We start from the raw sequence: 9,042 nt of genomic DNA on the forward strand, positions 1-9,042 counted from the left end.
CAAAGTCACGTACTAGTAGGGTTATCCTCTGCTGAGAATACAGAAAACAGTGAAGAGCACTGTTCCCACTCCAAAACAAGACAAATTGGATGAGCTGCAAAATCATGGTTTTTCTTGTATCCACCAAAAAGCCAGCGCTGCAGATTAATCCATGAGCCAGGATTCATCACACTCTCAAGAGACAGCAGGGAGAGCCAAGGCCACCATGAAGTAGACAAGATTTCCTTTATTTATTTATTTATTTATTTATTTATTTATGGGACTGGGGATTGAACTCAGGGCCTTGCACTTGCCAGGTAAGCACTTATTCTACTGAGCTATCTCCCTGGTCCCTAAGATTTCAGATAAAGCTGTTAGCAAGTTGTTAAAAGGCTAGTGTGGACTGTGTGAGCATAGAGTTCTGTGAGCTGGGACATCAAAGAGGCTCTTTCCCAGGCATAGCTCTCTACAGGGCTCCTCAGGTGTTTCCCCACAGAAAAGACTGGGAGTAGCTGTCATAGTTACTTTTCTCTCATTGTTGGGACAAAACATCTGACATCCAAAATCAAGGAAGGAGAGATTTATTTAGCTCACACTTAGTAGAGGTTTCAGTCCATACACAGCTGGCTCTGAGGCAGAGTGGCACATGGCAGAGGGCAGCAATTCATGGTGGTGGAAAACAGCAAAGAGCAAAGGGAGAAGCAGTGGCTGTGGCAGCTGGCAAGCCTCTCTCCTTTCCTTGTGTTGCATTCAGGCTCTCTGCTTCATGGAGGGTATAGCACTCACACCCATCATCCCCACATTGGATCATGAATTAATCACCAACTCTGGAAGCCTGCCTCAATGACTTCATGAGGCTTTGGGGGGGGGACAACTAGACACAAATCATAATAGTAGGGCATAACCAGAGATAGTCATTCTGGTAGGGACACCTCCAAGGGGAGCAACCACTTGTGGGTCATCATGAAACAATACATGCTGAGGCTGGAGGAAAGGCAAGAGTTCCTCCCATTCCCTATGTACACATGAGTACCAGCTGGGGCTGAGAAAAGGTCAAGGAACATCTCACCTTTCAAGGGTCAGAATCCTCTAGGCCCATCTCTTTGGAGGTCTTCTGATTCTGAAAGAATATGATCCCTAGAAATACTCTATTTAAGATCCAAAGCTAAGTGGTGAGGTCAGGATATCAGAGAACTCCATTGATGCCCAGATATCATTTCACAAGCATTAGGAAACAAGGCAGTACAGTCTGCTATGGAGATGGAGGAAATGGAGAGGAGCCCAGCTGGGTGTAAGTGCACATGGGGACCTGGAACTGAAGGTGCAGTGAGAACAGAGAAGAGCTTCTCAGCTAACCTTAGAACACTGAGAAAACAAATGCTGGAAACCAAGCCCTCTCAGAACACTGGAAAGACTCATTGAAGAAAAGACCCACTTTGGCAAAAGCTAACACCAAAGGATTTTGAGGTTGGAGGTACATAGAATGTAAGCACAGAAACAGTAAAACCTAAAACAGACTCAATGACAGTCTAAGAGAAAACATACCATAAGTCAAAAGGCAGGTGCCAGCTCCCAGATGCAGGTGCCACTGACCTCAGGCACATGGCATAGCACACATTGTCTGACTCCTGGCCAATAAGTATCACATACACACTGCCAGAGGTGAACTCTGCAGAACCAGAATCAGATGCACAAATGTACGGATTATCACACAGGGATTTATGTTGCAGGTTCAAGTGGAAAAGGCAAAGATGAATGAAAAGATAAGGAATTTAGGCACAGTCTTAGCTACCTTTTACTTGTTGCTGGGACAAATATCAGACATTCAAAATAAAGGAAGAAAAGGTTTTATTTAGCTCACAGTTTGTGGAAGTTTCAGTTCACACCTGGCTGGCTCCAAGGCAAATGACAGCAGTTCATGACAGCAGAAAACGATGAAGAGCCGAGGAAGAGCAGCAGCTGCAGCGTCCATCAAGCCTCTCTCTTTCTTCTATGCTGACTGCGAAGACCAGCACTCCACAGCGAAGATCAAAACTTCTCTGAAGTGGTGTGGCTGTGAAGATCAAGGTCCTTCTATAGACTGGGACTTCTCCAAGGAAATGGGGCAGGGAGGCACAAGGCAGATAACGGTTCACGATGGCAGCAGCAAAGAGCAGGGGAGGACTAGCAGCTAGCTTCTCTTCCTTCCTTACACTGAAATGTAACTTACCTGCCCCAGGGCAAGTGCAGCATCCACACCCACAATAATCAATCACAAACTCCAGAAGTCCCAAGACTGCATGAGGTTTTGGGGGGACACCTAACACAAACCATAACATTCTGCCCCTGGGCCCCCAAAGACTCATGCACATCCCTTTATGCAAAAGACATTCCAGTCCATTTCTTAGAGTTGCCAAAGTCCCAACATTTTAAGCATTGATGAAAAGGCCAAGTCCCAAGTCTCCTCCAAGATCTAAGGCAAACTCCTAGCTGTGAGCCCCTGTACAAAAGAAAAGTTAAACACTTGCAACATTCAGTGGCACAAAATAAACATTACCATTCCAAAAGGTACCAACAACAGGATACCAAGCATTTGGGACCAAAACAAGTCCAACATCAAGCAGGGCAAACATCAAATCCTGTAAATCCTTGTGGAACATCCAAAGGAATCTGTAGCAAATTATGAGCTCTGTGTGGCTCTGCCCATATAGCACTTCTGGTAGTGGTAGTTCCCATGGCTTCTCTTTTAGGCTGGCCTTGCTCCCTCCTTGCAGTTTCTCTTAGATGATCCACATTCCTAGATTTTCCAAACTTCTGGGGTTTCCACTGAATAGGCTTCTCACTCACAGCTTCACACACTGCCCTCTCAGGAGCACACTGCCTGGCCTCCCAGGCCTTCTTCTGAAATCTAGGTGGAAGCCTTCTTAACCTCAGAACTCCTGCATTCTGAATGCACCTAAAACCACTGCCATGTGGATGATGCCAAAGTCTGATGCCAGCTGGGCAGTAGCCAGGTTTTATTCTCTCTTGGCTGCAGGTTTTGAGTGCATGGATTGCTGAGCACTCTGATTCTGATTCTAGGGAATAAATTATCCATGCTGGTGCCATTCGGTTACCTGGTGTGGCTGCTGCTGTCATTCTAGAACATGGGGGCTCTACAGTTTTCTCCTCAAGACAAAGTCCCTGACCTTTGCAGTTCTGAAGCTGCAAAGGGTGGAGACCTACCACCTCCAGGGATGCCCTCAGGCCATCCTTTCTTTTCTTTTGTTCCTTCCTGGCAAGGGAGATTCTCTCAGCTCTATCTTTGCAGTCCACAGCAGTATTGCAGCTTCCTTTCTGGCCAAACTCACATTTTGAACCATCCTGCTGGGCTCCTTGCTCCTCATTCTCAACATAAATCTGGCTAAAAGCCCCCAGTAACAACCATGCCACTGCCCCAATATCTGACGGCTTTGAAATTTCTTTTTCAAGATTAACTAGTCCACTGTGCTTAATCTCAGTCTCAGGCAGTCTCTGGACAGAAGCAAAATGCAGACAAACTTTTTGCCAAGGTATAACACAAATCATCTGAGTCCAACAACGAATGCTGTGCTTCTCCCCAGCAGAAACCTCCCCAGCCTGGTCTTTACAGTCAGGCTTCCTATCAGTATTCTGGTCTGAGCTCTGGCCAGCATCTCCCAAACAGAATAGCCAAAGCTGTTTCAGCACTTCGCTTGTGGGCGACATCTCTGAACCTTTCCTATCTCTTTCCATAAACCATTCCCAAAAGCTTGTGATCCACATGGTCAGGTATAGCCACAGCAACAACCTCACTTCTCTAGTACCAAATTCTGTCTCAGTTGCTCTTCTCGCATTGCTGGGACGAATACCCAACACTCAAAATGAAGGAAGGAGAGGCTTATTTAGCTCTGTTATGGGTCACTCAGAATAGGAACCAAATCAGCCAGATTGGAATTTAAAGAGCCATGTATTACTGAGCTCAGGGACCCCAGTCAGCTCTCACGCAAGAGAGGACTGAAAGGCAGCTAGCCCAGGAAGCAGAGGCAGGGTTTAAAACCTGGAACCACATTCAGTTTGGTAAAGAAATTCATTGTCTGACACAAAATAATGCTTTCAGGGTCATTGTGACCACTACTCAAACTAAATTTTCTGGGGCTTTGTTTTGATTTCTCACCTGAGTATCCGCATGCAGCCTTGCATAGCCCGAGGTTACAAGAAGTTAAAGCCCATTTAGTTTTGAAGTCATGTCTGTAAGCTAACTTTGTTTACAGGAATTAGTGAGGAAAGGATTTTATCATAGCAAACAGCAAGAAACAGCCACTAGTTACTAAACAACTTAGAACAGTGGTGAGTATATATTTTTTACACAACAGAAAACACAAGATTTACATTTATAGTACAAAATGTGAGTTGACCCATTACAGCTCACAGTTACTGGAGGTTTCAGTCCATATTCAGCTGAGTCCAAGGCAGAGCAGCACATGGCAGAAAGCAACTTTTGGTGGAGGTTGCAAAGAGCAAGAGCGCAAGGGAAGAGTAGTGGCAGGCAGCTCAAGTCATTAGTTTCTCTTCCCTCCTTACACTGAAGTGCAAATTTCCTGCCCCAGGTAGGTGCAGCATCCACACCCACAATAATCAATCACAAACTCCAGAAGCCCCAAGACTGCACGAGGCTTTTAGACACAAACCATAACAAGCACCAAGATAGAAACCAAGGAAATGAAATATGAGAAATAAAAAAAGTGAGAGGACGGAGGGCTTCTAACACTGGGTCATGAGTAGGCTCTACTCAGCCAAAGAAAGAATCAGTGAGCTTCAGGTGCAGAAAAATCAAACTGACACACAGAGAAAAAACTGGGAAACACAAATGAACAAACAAAATATAAAAAAGAAAAAACAAGCCTGCTGGCCCATTTTAGGAGCAACTGAGATACCACAAAAAGGTAAAAGAATAAGACAAGAGAAATAATTTTTAAAAAATGGCTAGGGTTGGCCAGATAGCTCAGCGGACTACGGTGCCTCCTTAGGCAGGCTCAGTGACTGGGGTTTGATTGCCAGCATGCCATTCTGGCCCTGCCCCTGGGGCACGCTGCAATAGCAACTGAGAGTGGGCACAGTGGCAAGCACAAGGGCCTGAGTTCAATCCCCGGTTGTGCAAAATAAATAAATAAATAAATGAAAAATAAATAAAGTCACAATACATTCAAACTTTTGAAACCAAAACCAAAAATGGCATTTTTTGCTCTTCTTTTGAGACAGGGCCTCACTACACAGCTCAGGCTGACCTTAAGCTCACTTTGTAACTCAGGCTGGTCTCAAACTTGCAACGATCCTCCTGCCTCAGCCTCCTGAGTGCTGGGATTACAGGTGTACACTACCATGCCTGGCCAGAAAAAGACATTGCAGGTAGACAGAGAGAAAACATGGCATGACACACACAAATGAAAAAGAATGAGAGCATGCCTGGTGTCAGAAGGCACACAGAACAGGAGACTAGGAAGGACACATTTAAAGACTATAAGCCCATGGGCTGGATGTGGCTCAATGGTGGAGCTTAGTGTTTTTTGAGGTACCAGGTTCAAGTGCCTCAGTAACAACAACAATAAAAAGCCCATATTTCTATACCACTAAGTATTTTCCAAAAGCAAAGGAGAGATTTACCATTCCAAAGAAGATGGAGAAAGCTCACTGTGGTCCACCATTCTTATTGATCTCAATTCAAACTCCAGACAAAAAACAGAAAGTTGGGTAGTGAATGTGATGTGAATTAAGGAAAAGCCTGCCTGATGGGTTACTTTCCAAGTATTCATCCTTTCTCTCCCAGCTTGAACAGAAAGATCCCATGCAGATGGCCTGAGTTCCAGGCAAACCTACTTTTCTTTCTTTCTTTCTTTGCTTTTCTTTCTTTTTCTTTTTCTTTTTTTTCTTTCTTTCTTTTTTTTTTTTTTTTTTTTTTTTTGCAGAACTAGGGATATTGAACTCAGGCACTTACACTTGCCAGCCAAGCACTTATTCTACTGAGCTATCTCCCTGGTCCCAAATGAATTGATAACTTTTTTCTTTTTTTTAATTTTAGGGAAGGGTCTACAGGATGTTCAGGGTCTCACTACTAGATCAGATTTGTAGTGATTTGCCTGTTTACAGGCCTCCCAAGAGCTGGGATTACAGGCATGTGCCACCATGCCCAGTCTCAATTACCATCTCAGCTCACCCTGGGGGCGGGGCCAGCACGGCAGGCCCTGGAATAGAACCTCTGGCCCCTGAGCCTGCTTACAGATGCTTTAATCCACTGAGCTATTTGGCTGGCCCTTAAACCTATTTTTCTGGTCAGAGGGAGGGAGCCCTGCAAACCAAGGTATGTGAGTAGAATCCAAGTCTTGCTTTGCTTTGGTGTTTGCTTTTTTCTCCTCAGCTCTTTCAATCTACTGGGACCTGATCATAGAGCTACACTGTGACACAGCAGCAAAGCACACACAAAATCCCAGGGAGATGGCTCAGTAGAATAAGCCCTTGCCTGGCAAGTGCAAGGGCCTGAATTCAATCCCTGCTTCTGGAAAGAGAGAGAGAGAGAGAGAGAGAGAGAGAGAGAGAGAGAGAGAGACTGAGACAGAGAGACAGAGACAGAGAATTGACAGAACGTAAGATCCACTTCTGATTTGGGGCTAGGGAGATGGCTCAGTGGAATAAGTGCTTCCCTGGCAAGTGCAAGGGCCTGAGTTCAATCCCCAGTTTTGAAAAAAAAAAAAAAAAAAACCCTCATCAGTCAGGCACTGAACAAGGAAGAGGGAGGCTTGTGTCCCCATGAGGGGATGGGATGGGGGAATCCCTTACTGTTTCTTTTGTCATTGCCTTTTAGCCTGAGGGTAACCCTGATCATGGGGAACTGTGGGATGGTGGGGACAAAGTTTGTAAAGAACCCATCTTTATAAGCAGAGGACTGTACAGGGGTTCTGGGAGCTGGTGATAGTGACAAATCTCAGAGAGGAGAGATGAAGAGGACTCCCTAACTCCCAGGCTACCACCCTGAGCTACGCCTAAGGGGACAGCAGGGCAAGGCCCTTGAGAGCAGACCTAAGATAGGATTGTGGCCCTCAGAAGGGAAGACGCAGCTTGTACTCCAAAACTGAGCCCTGAAAATGATTCAGACTTTGGAGTTATCAGAGGAAGACTATTCTGCTACTATAAACATGTTTCTTCAGATAAAAGTAAACTCTCTTGATATCACTGGAAAAATAGAAATTCTCAGCAGAGAAATAGATAATATCTTCTTTCTAACCCACAGAAAGTTAAAATCTAAAAACATAATATTCTCAGGCCTGCCGTGTGGGCCCTGCCCCAGGGGTATGCTGAGACGGCCATAGAGATCAGGCATGATGGTGCACGCCTGTATCCCAGGTCTTGGGGAGCTGTAAACAGGCGGATCACTATGAGTCCAATCTAGTAATGAGACCCTGAACACCCTGTAGACCCTTCCCTAAAATACAAAATAATAATAATAATATTGATAATCTTTAAACACTTTGTATAGCCTCAAAAATAGAATAGAATCAATAGAGGACAGACCTGTCACAACATAAAGATGGAACATGTGTGTGTATGTGTGTATGTATGTGTGTATGTGTGGTACATGTGATTGAACCCAGGACCTTTGTACTATGTCCCCAAGCCTTCTTAAATGTTTTATATTTTTGAGACAGGGTCTTACTTAGTTGACCAGGGTGGGCTAAAATTTGCAATTACCTTGACTCAGCCTCTCAGAGTGCTGGCTTAAACATGGATTTTTTATTTTGTTTTTGTTTTTGAGACAAGGTCTTTATGTATTGTAGGCTGGCCTTGAACTCACAGTTATTCCCCTGCCTCAGCCTCCTGAGTGCTAGGACTATAGGCAGGTGCCAGCATACCCAGCCACTAAAGATGGAATCTTGGGGCCAGGGAGATAGCTCAGTAGAATAAGCACTTGCCTGGCAAGTGCAAGGACCGGAGTTCAATCCCCAGTTCCGCCAAAAAAACCCAAAAAAAAACAAAGATGGAATCTTGAATGCAGCAAGAGAGAATGGTCTCATCACATATCAAGCACCTGCAGAAAGACTAACAGATTCTCTGGAGACTATCAGAGACTCTGGAGATGAGGCAGTGGGCCAGTATCTTTAAATTGCTGAAAGAAAAACTGTCAGCCAAGAGCACTACCTGGCACAACTGCTCTTCAGAAGTAAGGAGGAAATGATACTCCCAGAAAAAACAGGGGCAAGAGTGTTTGTCAGTATAAGACCTGCAGTGCTTGCTTTATGCAAGGGGGCAAGCAGAAAGACCATGACAAACATGCAAGAACTATTATAAGCCTAAAAGCCAGCACCAGTGCAGCTTTGATTAGTGACTGTACATTCGGTTTTGGTATAACTTAAGAGGCAAAGTGCATTAAAAAATTATTGGTTTCCGGCTTGAGACGCAGAATGTAAAAGGAGTAATTTTGTGCCATCAATAATGAAAATTATCACTTCTTGGCCTTTTGGCTAAGATCAAGTATAATAATGAAAATGACTTTGACCAACTCTATATGCTAATATCTGTAATATGAACAATTTCACCAAGGACAGTAATATGCAGTATAATAACCATGTTGAATACCTTTTATCTTGTTCTTTTAAATGTGTATAGTCTCTAATGTCTCATCTATTATTTTTATACCCCTTCAAAATAAATTTAAAAAAACCAAAAAGTAAAAAGGATAAGGAAAAAATTAAGGTTTAGTGAAAGTAAGAGTTAATGTTTAATTGCTTGATCAAACTTGCATGCCTATATCTGGTAATCTAAGCAACAAATTTGATGAGAACAATACATAGTATACATAGTATAACAACCATTGTTAATTTTTTATTCTTGTTTTTAAATTTGGTACCATTTTTATTGTTCTGTGTTGGTTTGTTTTTGTTTTTGTCTTTGTTCTTTTTTTTTTTTTTTTTTGGTCTTTGTTCTTGTTAGATTTTTTTGCTCTTTAAAAAAGGAGGGCCGGCCAAATAGCTCAGCAGATTAAAGCATCTGCAAGAAGGCTCAGGGACCAGGGGTTAGATCCCTGGGCCGGCCCTG

Source organism: Octodon degus, unplaced genomic scaffold (genome assembly GCF_000260255.1).
Source record: "Octodon degus isolate 3935 unplaced genomic scaffold, OctDeg1.0 scaffold00045, whole genome shotgun sequence".
In the NCBI taxonomy this organism is placed as follows: Eukaryota; Metazoa; Chordata; class Mammalia; order Rodentia; family Octodontidae; genus Octodon; species Octodon degus.